Here is a 15,166-nt window from a genome sequence, read left to right as displayed (position 1 = left end):
TTGTTTCTCAGGAATCCTCCGATCCAGCCCATGGGTTAGCCAACCACCCTACCACGGTATTGGTGGGATTCCTTTATAAAGATTTGGTTGTGTTTTTGCCCGAGTACCGAGGAAAAGAGTTCCCAGGTCCCCTAGCCGGCAATTCATGCAAAAATTAAGGTAGGCATACCACCACGTACACACCCAATATGAAATTACCATTTATAATAGATTTGACTAGCTTTAAAACAATCTTTCAATAGAAATCATAATATCATTTTCCAAAATTCCGAGCCTAATGTATTATAATAATATCCTATGGACTCTCCGTTGAAGACCAGCTGGCCAACCAACGAGATCTAGTATCAAAATTTGGTTCCCAAAAATCTTTCCTTTTTGTCCATCCGAAATCTTCCTCGACGTATGCATGGGTGTCCTAGCAACCGCGAGCTCGTGCATCGCCTGGTCAGAACCCTCTAGGATCCTCCTTAGGTATCCTAGCACTTCACTCAGGGACTGCTTCGTCGGTCCGTGCCCATTGTACCAAAAGTGCACCATTTTAACCGTACCAAGGCTGGTCAAGACCTCGGCAAGCTTTGCCATGAGCAATGTCCCTTGATGACTCCCCGCCAGCTGTTCTAACGAACCTCCTCTCAAAAAAACATAAGCCAAATGTTTCCTCCAGCATTCTGGTATAAAACGATCCTTTGAATGAAAAAAACAGAGGTTCCAATGCAAGTAAAATTCTAGTTTGAGATCGGTTCCGACAACCCTTTTTCCATAATTCCCAGTTTCATAATGAGGATCCTTGATCTCTCATGAGGGTAATCTACCCATCATTTTTTCCATTTGTCCAACTAGATTCTTGGTAAGTTTGGTTAAGGAAAAACTAGATTAGTTTTGGTAGTCTATTCTTTGGATTTAGTAACTGGAATCGGTTACGAAGTTTTTATCTGATTTAGATCGAGAGAAGGACAATAAGGTTTACTGTTCGTCCCTCACGTAGTCTAACCAAATTCATTCGGTTTAGTTCTACAAGGATTCCCTTCAACTAAACATCTAGATTTTGGGTAAATATTAATTTAGTGATTTTACCAATTAAAATATCCAAAGATATTCTTTATGCCACATAATTTCTCAGCCTTAATTCATTAGGTAGAATTATGGTGAAAATTCATCTTTTGACACTAAACTTTAATTCAAATCCATCTTTTCTTAAATATCATAAAAATTCTTCTTTTAACTAAAATATCAATACCTATTTTTTTGAATAAACTTGAAATCCTTCTTTTTCTCATTTCAATGAGTGCAATCCAATTATCATGGGAATTCCTCTTTTACCATAAATTAAATCTACTTAAAAATTCTTCTTAAAAATTACATAAAATATCCCTTAATTCCATTCAGCTAAAACTTCCACTTTTCTCATTTAAACATTTGAATTCCAATATGGTGGGAATTCCTCTTTCATCATTTAAACTTATCTATACAAAAAGATAAATTTAACTAATTTTTTTTTAAAATTTAAATAAAAATCTCCATTAATTCCTTTACACTAGGAATTACACTTTCCTCATTTAAATATTTGAATTTCAATATAGTGGGAATTTCTCTTTCATCATTTAAATTTATCTATACAAAAAGATAAATTTAACTAAAATCCTTCTTTAATTTTTAAATAAAATATACATTATTTTAGCATCACAATTTTTCTCTTACTTCTTTTGAATACATGGATTTCCATTGTTATGGGAATTACTCTTTTAACATAAAAATGGATTACTAGAAATTCCTCTTTCTCCTAATTAACTATTTATGCATAAACATAAAAATCAATTTTCCATGATTATAATGAGAATCATTCAATTAATCTAGGATGATTAATCCTAGAATATGGTAGGAAGTCCTCTTTTCATAATATAAATGAAAATGATTTATGTGTTTATTTTTGAAAAATTTTACCATACCTCCACTGCTATTACTGATAATTCTCAATAAATTTGAAAGAATAAAGTTTAGTATTATTCATATGACTAGAATAACCACTAATTGGATCATTATCCAATTATGGATTAATTCTTAATTTTACCATAAGTTAAATAGCATAAAAATATTAAAAAGCCATTATTTTGGCCTCCAATTATACAAGCATAGAAATTACTTTTAGATTAGAGAAATGCTTCATGAGAAGCTTCATTTGAATTGAGAATATATTGGTCATAGGAATGACTATTCTTTGGGGGAGAGAGAGAGAAATGCTTAAAAACCATTATAAATTAAGCGTAAATGGAAATTTATGTGTTTCTTCATTACAATACATTAAAGAACCTCAATAGTATTCAAAAGCCATTCAAATTAATGCTTCTCAAGCTTGAGAGGGGCTGAGAAGAGAAACATTTGGAGATTTAAGAAAAAGAAGAAAATAATCCATGCTTTACCTCCTAAATTACTTGATTCTTTGATCACAGTAGAGGCCCCCAACCAATCAATTGGTTTGGTATGTTGTTGGAGTCTCCAAGGAAGATTGAAGAGAGAGAGAAGCTCCAATCTCTTCAATTTGTAGAGGGTTTTTAGAGGATAATAGAAAATAAGCTTAACTTAGAGTAATACCGGCATAGTTTAGTTCATAGATGAGAATACAAAGGAATGAGGGTCTATTTATAGGTGAGGGAGGCCACTAACTGAGTCCAACTGAGTTCTAGAATTTTTCAGCTTCAATTTGGTTGAATTTGAACAAGTTTTGGACCAGTTTGGCTCCCTTTATTTGGTTTGATTTAGGAGAGAGGAAAGATAAAAATATCCTATTATTTTTTGATTTAAAACTCATCCACACATGTGAAATACGCGCCTCCTTGAAGGGCCCCCTTTTCCTTACTCATGTGTCAAAAATGAATGATTACTCTAAAATCTCTCATTTTTTTTAATACTTCATAATTTTTAACTAATAAACCTAGTACTTAGGCAACTCTTCATCTTATGTGGGCATTTACTCATTTTTGGGTATTTTCTTTTATTCTTTGGATTTATCTTGTCCCAACACTTGGATTAATCATATTGGTCCATAGGAACCTTAATTGGACCATAATAAAAAAAAATCAAAAATCTTGACCCTTAGGCTAAGATCTTCTAAATCAATTTTTATTAATTCCAATTACACCTTGGAAAGTCTATTTTGATTTTCTGTTTCAAGGAAACATTTTTTGATATCTGTATAATTTATTTATCCAAAAATATCCCAATATTTATTTATCACTCTCTAGAATTTTTTATCTCACTAGAAAAAACAAGGAAAAATAATATTTTCTTGTATTCAGAAACATAGAATGATTACAAGGGATTGAAGTAGAGGCTCAATATTCAGCCCGAGGAGGAATTTTACATTCTCTTCCACTTGAAAAATACGAGATGTCCTCATCTCACAAAGTGGGGGTAATCCTTCGCCAACTCTTCTTCTTTCTCCCAGGTGGCGTCTTCTAGAGGGAAGAACTTCCGCTTTACTAAGAATTCTCTGAGGACTCTACTCCTGAGAATCTTCTCCCGAACGTCAAGGATTTCCTCAGGCTGGAGTACTATCTGGCCTTGAGTTGGAGAGATCAATTGTTCATCATCAAGCATGTGACTCGGGCTAGGTACATACTTCTTAAGCAAACTGACATGGAATACATCATGTACCTTGAGATGGGGAGGCAGAAGAAGTTTGTAGTCTAGATCGCCCACTTTCTTTTATGATAGCATATGGCCCATAGTATCTGGGAGAGAGCTTCTTGTACTTCCCTAAAGATAAGGAACTTCTTTTTGGTCGTACTCGAATGAAGACCATATCTGATTCTTTGAACTCTCTCTCAAATCTCTTTTTATCTGCATAATGCTTTTGTCTGTCTTAGGTTGCCTTTATATCTTTACGGATTGATTGCATCTGCTGGTCCATGTCATCAAGCATTTGTCTAGACATTTCGACTCTGATCAATGGATCAGACCAAGTCACTGGTGTAAGGCAATCTTGTCCATACAAAGCTTTGAAAGGACTCATCCCAATGCTCCGATGATAAGAAGCATTGTAAGCGAATTCGACCAAATGCAGATGACTTAACCACTTCTTGGGTTCCTTGCTGCAGCATGACCGAAGGATATCTTCAATTACTTGATTCACCCTTTTCGTCTGGCTATCTGTTTTTGGGTATAGACTGTGCTGAGATCCAAGAAACTTCCTACTGCTTCAAAGAACGCAGTCCAGAATTTTGATGTGAATTTGGGATCTCGATCACTTACTATCCTCCTGAGTAAACCATGCAATTTGAAGATCTCCTTGAGGAAAACTCTGGCAACATCCACTACAGAGTATGTTTCTTTCACTGGAATTAGATGGGCAACTTTGTTGCCTGTCAACTACCATAATAATGGAGTTGTAACCTGATTGCACTGAAGGTAATCCAAGGGCAAAGTCCATTCTGATGCATTCCCACTTCATCTGTGGAATGTCTAGAGAGGCTGCAGTTTCCCTGGCATCTTGTCTCGCCCTGCCTTGACTCTTTGGCACATCAAGCATTTTCGTACATGATCAAGTACATCCTTTTTTAGTACTGGCCAAAAGAAGTTTTTCTTCATAGACATATAGGTTTTTATAAACCCTGGACGTCCAGCTATCAGGCTATCATGGGCTTCTCTCAGAATTCTTCCCTTTATTCCCACATCATTAGGGATACATAGCCAATTATTATAATACATGCATTCTTCATCTAGTTTGTATCAAGGAACTTGACTCATTTCCTGAGGAGTCTTGCTTTCCTGTATCAGAAGGGTAGCAATAGGGGCAAAAAAAATTTCCTGCAAGATTTTCTCCTTTGCTTCATTGATCAATGGATTTGACACCACTGTTATTGCAAGCAAGGAGGCTTTTCTGCTGAGCGCATCTGCAACCACATTTTCTTTCCCCAGCCGACACTTTATTTCAAAATCAAATTCCTGCAAGGTTTGCATCCATCTCCTTTGACGCATGTTGAGATCCCTTTGGGTGAAGATCCACTTCAGACTTTAATGATATGTCATCAAGGTGAACCTTTGTCCCAAAAGATAATGTCTCCACAACTTCAGAGCATACACTACTGAGAGTAACTCCAAGTCATGGACGGCATAACTTCTCTCATGTGTTCTGAGTTTTCTGGATTCATAGGCCACTGCATGACCTTCGTGCATCAGAGTACCGCCTAAGGCACTGGCATCAGTAATTACCCCAAAGGGTTTGGTAAAATCTGGCAATTTAAGGACAAGGTGGGTTACTAAGGCTGTCTTTAGCTTGTCAAAGGTACTCTGACACATTGCAATCCATTGAAAAAGTGTACTTTTCTTGAGAAGGTTAGTTAAAGGGGACGCTATCTATAAAGATCCTATACCATCCGGTTAACCCTAGGAATCCTCTAACTTCTTTTACTGACTTGGCTTCTGGCCATTCAACTACTGCTTGGATCTTTGCAGGGTCAGGAAAAATCCCATCCTTTGACACTATGAATCTCAAGTATTCAACCTGGTCAACAGGCAGAGAAGGAACACTTGCTCTTCTTTGCAAAGAGTTGGTGTTTCCTTAGGATTTCCAAAACTTTGTGCACATGATCTTCATGGTCTGTAGCATTCTTTGAGTATACTAAGATATCGTCAAAGAAGACAAGAACAAAATCATCCAAGTATTCTCTGAGAATATCCTGCATAAGATGATTGAATGTCGCTGGGGCATTAGTCAATCCAAACGGCATGACTATGAACTCATAATTTCCATAGCGAGTATTGAATGCTGTCTTTGGGATGTCCTGCTCCTTGATTCTGATCTGGTAGTACTTGGATTTGAGATCTATCTTTGTGAACATTTGGGTCCAACTTAATCGATCCAAAAGTTCATTAATCCTAGGAATAGGATACTTATTATTCTTAATTATTAATTGATTCAGTCCTCTGTAGTCAATACAGAGTCTTAACGTTCCATTTTTCTTCTTTTGAAAGAGAACGAGCGCACCCCAAGGTGAGACATTAGGTCTGACGAATCCCTGCTCTAATAGTTATCTTAACTATTTCTTAAGTTCTATGGCTTCAAGGGGACTGGCATTTTGTATGCACATTGGACTACTGGCTGAGCTCCGGTAGTTAATTCGATCTCATGATCTACTTCACGAGATGGAGGCATCTCAATCAGCTCTTTAGGAAACACATCTGCATACTCACTTAACCACTCTGGTTCTTTAGCCTTGCATTTTTTATGTCTACCAGATTCATTTTAATGACATACAGAGCTTGCCTCTTTCTGAGCCCTTTTAATAATTTGGAAGCCTTGACTAATTGTAGCACTGGGGATCCGAAAATTCTAATTCCTTGAACTTTATTCCTGAGAAGGTCAAGGAAAGAGATGGTCCCTTGAACTTTATTCCTGAGAAGGTCAAGGAAAGAGATGGTCCCTTTGTGACAATGAATGTCAGCCTGATTCTTTTGGAGCCAATCCATTCCAAGGATTCCATCATATATTCCCAGGGGTAGGACTCTGGACTAGCACTCTATTACGTTCCCATCTAGGCTAAACGAATAAGGCCAGTCTCAAGGTGAGTGAAAAGAATCTTCCCACTGGCTAATTCCACTTGCATAGGACTCTGAACTAGCACTCTATTACGTTCCCATCTAGGCTAAACGAATAAGGTCAGTCTCAAGGTGAGTGAAAAGAATCTTCCCACTAGCTAATTCCACTTGCATAGGTTTCCCTGATTTTTGATTTAGGACTAATTTACGCAGACATCCTAGGGAAATAAAAGAATGAGTACTACCTGAATCAATCAAAAGCTTGAATTGCTTACCCTGGTACTCTGCTGGAGTCTGGAGGAGGAATGAGAATTGACAATTATTCCCCTCATGCTCTATTGCTGCATAGATCTGTCCTTTCTCTTCCTCTACTTCCTCAGCTATGGTGACTACTCTGGCTGTTGCAGTTTGAGACGGAACTCTCTCTCTTTGGCTATTCCAGTTCTGGGAGGGAGTTTAGAGACTGCTTTGCATGGAGGTTGCATGCTGAGCTGGCAGGTTACCTTGATTCTGGCGCGGGAGACCCTGATTGGTGGACTGATAAGAAGGAGTCGGTCTCTGAACTCTGGGACCCTAGTTCCCTTGGCCCACTGAAGAAGATGGGCAAATCCTTGAGCTAGTGCCCAAATCCCTGACATTCGAAGCATTTGTTCTCGCTTCGAAGCTCTTCCCTTTGCATTCTGGAGAGAGCCAAAGTTCCTCAGAATGTACTTCGGGAGAAAGGTCTTCCTTCATTTTTGAAGCTTCCCGTCTCCACATTCTAGTTAGGACCTTGGTGTCTCTTTGGAGGCAGAAAGTTGGAAGAACTTCCTGGTGTCTGAAATCTTTTAAAGGATGGGGGAACTGGATTTGGTGGGACTTTCACGATGAAGGCTTTGGCAAAGTTCTTTGCCATTCTGACACCTTCACCATGGACACTCGCTTGGCATTCTTGACCAGTGTGTCCAAGGGTTCGTTCATTCCCCGAATGAACCTGAGTTGCTCTTCATCTAGAGGTGGTGAACATTTGAGTAGAAGAGCGAAGGCCTAGTCATATTTCTTGATGGTTTTGCTCCCCTGCTTTAGCTCTAAGAATTCATTCATTTTGGTTTCCAAAAACCCAGGGGGACAAAATCTCTTCCTCAAATAGGTTTTAAGGTCGTTCCAAGACTGAGTATTCCTGTCAAGACGGTTGGTTCACAATGGTTCCTCCATGCTACCCTGGTTGTTTCCACTATTTTTAGCCTAGAAAGAGCCATTTTGCTTCGCTCATTGTATCTTGTGACGTCAAAATATTCTTCCATACCTTCCACCCATTTCTCCACAGCCTTGCCCAGGTTCTCCCCTTCTCCTTTGAAGGGTCCTGGCTGAGTTCTATGAAGAGCCTTATGAATGTCAGGGTCAAGCTCATCATCTTCAGAGAGAGGGTGTGGCTGACGGCCACAGTTTCCTCGTCTCATGTGATTCTGCCAAAAATGATATATTATTAAATTTTTATTTTGATATCGTCTATGAGATCCTAAGACTTAAGGGATTCGAAAAAACAATTTCTTAAACAAGATAAATGATCTTATTGGAGATCTATGACATATGTCCGGTAACAGATTTTTCTTTATCAGTTTATTCATAAACAATCACTTATACAACAGGGAATTTTTCTCCAGAAAACATTTCTTTATTTATATAAAAGTTGCAATATGTACATAGAGCAGCTCGGCTCCAAAAATCAAAATCTCCTTGTTTGGGAGACGCATAAGACGGCGGTACTGGTTGGCAACATGCCCTGATACAAACGTTCACTTACTGCCAAGGGAGCTATTATCTTCTCCTTAGGAATAAAGCGACTAAGGAGTCTGTAGATTTGGCATGAAAGTCTAAAATTTCGAGGCGTTGAATGATATAAAATGACACCATGTACCACTTTCAGCTTTATCAGAATCATGGCCAATGAGAGGTTCTGCCTCAGCATTGCACACCGGTCGCAAGAGGCATGGACATACTGCCCTCCTGCAAACCACTTATGCTCCCATCTCTCCACTGGGTCGGGAAAATATAAATCCTCGAAATTGCATACGAGTCTGACTCGGCTTGTTCGAGTTACAGCGAAAGAGATGAGATGTTCGAAGGCGAACGCAGTCATGTCTTGTGACTGGGTGAGGTCGGGAACACCAGATAAGTAGGGAACTTCCATCTAAAAAAATAATTTCTTTGATTAAAAATTCTTTATTGATGAGACTTGCGAAATGAAAATACATTATGAAAAATGCTTTTTCTGAGTTTTTGTTATCAATTTTTGATAAGAATTCCTTTATCCTTATTAGCTTTCAACAAAGCTCTCATACAAGCTGTGACGTCTCCCGCCCGCTCCGGGGCTCCTGCCACGCGACGCAAGCGAAGTTGGTCTCTCGTGCAAGGGGCGGGGTCCACACAATCGGGGCCTCACCCGCGGATGTCTGGGACGAGAGGCTAGCCCGGGCGGCCCCTCTGAGACCGGGCCCGGAAGACACGGGTGATTCCATCAATTGGGAAAAAATCTTCTAAGGGAAATTACTCTGATGAGTCAAAGTCTTAACTAGGTAAACTGATCTGACCGAACCTGAAGTCACATAGTCAGATCAAGAAGAGACTTGCACTTGGTCCATGGAATCACTACTTTTTTCCTCATTTACGAGACACAACCGCTGATCCTCTCCTATAGAACAAGGTCTTCTAAGGATTTAAACTAATTAACGTAACTAATCGTATCTAGTTGTTTCTCAGGAATCCTCCAATCCAGCCTAACCCCATTCGGCCCATGGGTTGGCCAACCACCCGACCACTGTATTGGTGGGATTCCTTTATAAAGATTTGGTTGTGTTTTTGCCCGGGTATCGAGGAAAAGAGTTCCCAGGTCCCCTAGCTGGCAATTCATGCCAAAATTAAGGTAGGCATACCACGTACACACCCAATATGAAATTACCATTTATACAGATTCGACTGGCTTTAAAACAATCCTTCAATAGAAATCATAATATTTTTTATCATCATTTTCCAAAATTTCGAGCCCATTGTATTATAATAATATCCTCTAGACTCTCCGTTGAAGACCAACTGGCCAACCAACGAGATCCAGTATCAAAGTTTGGTTCCCAAAAATCTTTCCTTTTTGTCCATCCGAAATCTTCCTGGACATACGCATGGGTGTTCTAGCAACCACGAGCCCGTGCATCGCCTGGTCAGAACCCTCTAGGATCCTCCTTAGGTGTCCTAGCACTTCACTCAGGGGACCGCTTCGTCGGTCCTCGCCCATCATACACCAGAAGCACACCATTTTGACCGTACCGAGGCTTCAAGACCTCGACAGGCTTTGCCGGAAATGTCCCTTGACAACTCCCAGTCGGCTGTTCCAACGAACCTCCTCTTAGAAAAACATAAGCCAAATGCTTCCTCCAACATTCTGGCATAAAACGGTCCTTTGAATGAAAAAAACAGAGGTTCCAATGCAAGTAAAATTCCAGTCTGAGATCGGTTCCGACAACCCTTTTTCCATAATTCCCAGTTTCATAAATGAGGATCCTTGATCTCTCATGAGGGTAATCTACCCATCATTTTGTCCATTTGTTCAACTAGATTCTTGGTGAGTTTGGTCAAGAAAAAACTAGATTAGTTTCGGTAGTCTATTCTTTGGATTTAGTAACTGAAATTGGCTTACGAAGTTTTTGTCTAATTCAGATCGAGAGAAGGACAATTAGGTTTACTGTCCGTCCCTCATGTAGTCTAACCAAATTCATTCAGTTTAGTTCTACAAGGATTCCCTTCAACTAAACATCTAGATTTTGGGTAAATATCAATTAGTTATTTTACCAATTAAAATATCCAAAGATATTCTTTATGCCACATAATTTCTCAGCCTTAATTCATTAGGTAGAATTATGGTGAAAATTCATCTTTTGACACTAAACTTTAATTCAAATCCATTTTTCTTAAATATCATAAAAATTCTTCTTTTAACTAAAATATCAATACCTATTTTTTTGAATAAACTTGAAATCCTTCTTTTTCTCATTTCAATGAGTGCAATCCAATTATCATGGGAATTCCTCTTTTACCATAAATTAAATCTACTTAAAAATTCTTCTTAAAAACTACATAAAATATCCCCTAATTCCATTAAGCTAAAACTTCCACTTTTCTCGTTTAAACATTTGAATTTCAATATGGTGGGAATTTCTCTTTCATCATTTAAACTTATCTATACAAAAAGATAAATTTAACTAAATTTTCTCTTAAAATTTAAATAAAAATTTTCATTAATTCCTTTACACTAGGAATTACACTTTTCTCATTTAAATATTTGAATTCTAATATGGTGAAAATTCCTCTTTCATCATTTAAATTTAACTATACAAAAAGATAAATTTAACTAAAATCCTTCTTTAATTTTTAAATAAAATATACATTATTTTAGCATCACAATTTTTCTCTTACTTCATTTGAATACATGGATTTCCATTGTCATGGGAATTACTCTTTTAACATAAAAATGGATTACTAGAAATTTCTCTTTTTCCTAATTAACTTATTATGCATAAACATAAAAATTAATTTTCCATGATTATAATGAGAATCATTCAATTAATCTAGGATGATTAATCCTAGAATATGGTAGGATTTCCTCTTTTTATAATATAGATGAAAATGATTTATGTGTTTATTTTTCAAATATTTTGCCATAGCTCCGCTGCTATTTACTGATAATTCTCAATAAATTTTAAAGAATAAAGTTTAGTATTATTTATGTGACTAATAACCACTAATTGGATCATTATCCAATTATGGATTGATTCTTAATTTTACCATAAGTTAAATAGCATAAAAATATTAAAAAGCCATTATTTTGGCCTCCAATTAGACAAGCATAGAAATTACTTTTAGATTAGAGAAATGCTTCATGAGAAGCTTCATTTGAATTGAGAATATGTCATAGGAATGACCATTCTTTGGGGGGGAGAGAGAGAGAGAGAGAGAGAGAAATTCTTAAAAACTATTATAAATTAAGCATAAATGGAAATTTATGTGTTTCTTCATTACAATACATTAAAGAACTTCAATAGTATTCAAAATCCATTCAAATTAATGCTTCTCAAGCTTGAGAGGGATTGAGAAGAGAAACATTTGGAGATTTAAGAAAAAGAAGACAATAATCCACACTTTACCTCCTAAATTACTTGATTCTTTGAACACAGTAGAGGCCCCCAACCAATCAATTGGTTTGGTATGTTATTGGAGTCTCTAAGGAAGATTGAAGAGAGAGAGAAGCTCCAATCTCTTCAATTTGTAGAGGATTTTTAGAGGATAATAGAAAATAAGCTTAACTTAGAGTAATACCGGCATAGTTTAGTTCACAGATGAGAATACAAAGGAATGAGGGTCTATTTATAGGGGAGGGAGACCAGTAATTGAGTCCAACTGAGTTCTAGAATTTTCCAGCTTCAGTTTGGCTGAATTTAGACAAGTTTTGGACCAGTTTGGCTCCCTTTTTTATTTGGTTTGATTTAGGAGAGAGGAGAGATAAAAATATCCTATTATTTTTTAGTTTAAAACTCATCCACACATGTGAAATACGTGCCTCCTTTTCCTTACCCATGTGTCAAAAATGAATGATTACTCTAAAATATCTCTTTTTTTTTATTAATACTTCATAATTTTTAACTAATAAACCTAGTACTTAGTCAACTCTTCATCTTATGTGGGCATTTACTCATTTTTGGGTATTTTTTTTTATTCTTTGGATTTATCTTGTCCCAACACTTAGATTAATCTTATTGGTCCATAGGAACCTTAATTGGACCATAATCAAAAAACTTTCGAAAATCTTGTCCTTAGACTAAGGTCTTCTAAATCAATTTTTATTAATTCCAATTACACCTTGGAAAATCTATTTTGATTTTTTGTTTCAGGGAAACATTTTTTGATATCTGTAAAATTTATTTATCCAAAAATATCCCAATATTGATTTACCACTCTCTAGAATTTTTTTATCTCACTAGCAAAACAAGGAAAAATAATATTTTCTTGTATTCAGAGGCTTAATCAATATTCAGCCGCCCGAGGAGGAAACTTAGAGGGCCATGTTTAGAATTTCATCTCTAGGTGCATCTTCTAAGGAAGAATAAGTCTTTGTATCCTCATTATCACTCGCAATGATCACACTACCCTCTTTCTTAGCTTTAGAAATGTATTCTACCAAGGGTCTAGACTTGGTACGTTGTTTCCTTTCTCACTTCTTTTGTCCTTTGGCATGCTTCATAGAAGCATGCAAGATTTTTTCACTCTCCTTATCTTTCGAGCTATGAAGAGCTGTGGCCTTTGCCTAAACTCATGTGAGGACCATCGTATTGGTGATCACACTGAAGAGCTATTTGCCCTTAGTGCACTTAGCATGTTCAATTGAGTTGTGGTCCCTTGATCACTTCTTGGGTGAGGTTTGTTGGGGCAGTCATGTATGATGTGAGTTATGCCACAACTTAGACACCATCGTGATAGTGCTAAGATACTTCTGGTAGCTTCTATTAAGACTCGATAAGGGCATTTCCTTTTAAGGTGTGCACCCCAACAAGTATAGCAAGCTAAAGGTTGGCCGGGGTCATAGAATTCAGCTCTCGTGCTGCCTGCCCACGGCCATAAGTGCCAAAGGTTGACATCTACCCCTTTGGGTTGCACGATCTCATAAATCTGATGCTGACCATCCACATATTTCACTTCATGTGTGATTGGATTGATCATCTGTTTAGAATGCCAATACACCACCCATCAATGGACATTGAGGTTCCTTGAGATTCTTCTAATCCAATATGAGGGAGGATATATGCATTAAAGGTCACCATTTTTGCACTTGAGATTGGGTTTTTTCTTCTAGATGTAGGGGGTAAATCTAGAATATGGTTGGCTAAGTAGAACTCGTTTAATAGGCTAGTTCGTAGCCATTGGAGGTTCTGTGAAATCATTGCTTACTGTGAGATCAAGGAAAGGGTTTTTTGAGGCCATGTGGGATTAGGAATTTCTCAATTCCTGTCCTACTACTTGCCATGGGAGCACTTGAGGCAACCTCACTTTCATTATCTTCATACAGAGGGTTAGCAGTGTGACTGACACCACTACTTTCCCTGATTGCAAGTGCATACAGTCAATCTTCTCACAAAGATATCTTCTCATAATTAATCAGGAGGGTCTGCCTAGGCTCAATCTCAGAGTTTTAAAAAGAAGATTCAAGGGAATGGAATTGTAGCTTCACGTACCGCTATGAAGATTCCCTATAAAATGTTTAGGTCTTCTCGCCCATGTTCCCTTCTATAATGTCTTTGTGTGTGTCAATTTTTGTGTTTTTTTTGTTGTTTCCTAAATGTTTTTTTTAATTTTTTGTTGTCTTTTATTTGAATACTTGCATGAAGTGCAGCTAATTTAAATGCTTGTACAAGTGTGTTTCTTTGGGGTAGGGGATCATGCCACACATTTGTCAATTCCAACATAGCACACAACATCATATTATAACTTTACCAAATTAAGCATTACAGTTTTCACTCTTCAACTTATCTATGTTCACAACACAAAGTGAAAACTTGAGAGCATCACAAAGTGGAAACTTGATAATGATTTTGGAGATCAATAAATGATAACCAGCATAGCATGCGCTCCATTTCTCCAAGGAATTATGATTGTGTGTAAAGAAGGTGAGTGTGCGTGAATGCATAAGGAGCTATGATTATGTAAGAAGGTAAGTGTGCGTGAATGCGTGAATGCATAAGGAGCTATGATTGTGTAAGAAGGTAAGTGTGTGTGAATGCGTGTAGATGCAAGACAGGACAAAACAAGTGAATATCCAAGGGTGGAGTGGCCTAATTAACTATGATTGTGTAAGAAGGTGAGTGTGCGTGAATGTATAAGGAGCTGTGATTATGTAGATGCAAGACAGGACAAAACAAGTGTATATCCAAGGGTGGAGTGACCTAATTAACTATTATTGTGTAAGAAGGTGAGTGTGCGTGAATGTATAAGGAGCTGTGATTGTGTAAGAAGGTAAGTGTGCGTGAATGCGTGTAGATGCAAGACAGGACAAAACAAGTGTATATCCAAGGGTGGAGTGGCCTAATTAACTATGATTGTGTAAGAAGGTGAGTGTGCGTGAATGTATAAGGAGCTGTGATTGTGTAGATGCAAGACAGGACAAAACAAGTGTATATCCAAGGGTGGAGTGGCCTAATTAACTATGATTGTGTAAGAAGGTGAGTGTGCATGAATGCATAAGGAGCTGTGATTGTGTAAGAAGGTAAGCATACTTGAATGTGTGTAGATGCAAGTGAATGCGTGTAGATGCAAGACAGGACAAAACAAGTGTATATACAAGGGTGGAGTGGCCTAATTATAGTTCTCAAAAATCGGAGTGGCCTCAAATAAATTGCAGTCTATATTTTTGTGACTAGATTAAGGTGTTAAGGGATTCAGTTATGGACGTGTGTGAAGCTTAAGTGGCTACTATAAAGGTGAGTGTAATTGTGAAGCTTAAGTGGCTACTATAAAGGTGAGTGTAATTGTAAAGCTCCTATGAATATATACTTAGAAAACTACATGAAGGTTCATGTCCATGAGGCTCACGCTTGTGAAGGTTTACACCGAT

This window comes from Cibotium barometz, chromosome 49 (assembly GCF_041138505.1).
Source record: "Cibotium barometz isolate CiBa-2024 chromosome 49, ASM4113850v1, whole genome shotgun sequence".
Classification (NCBI taxonomy): domain Eukaryota; kingdom Viridiplantae; phylum Streptophyta; class Polypodiopsida; order Cyatheales; family Cibotiaceae; genus Cibotium; species Cibotium barometz.
The sequence above is the reverse complement of the archived record's forward strand: the minus strand, read 5'-3'. Positions refer to the sequence as shown.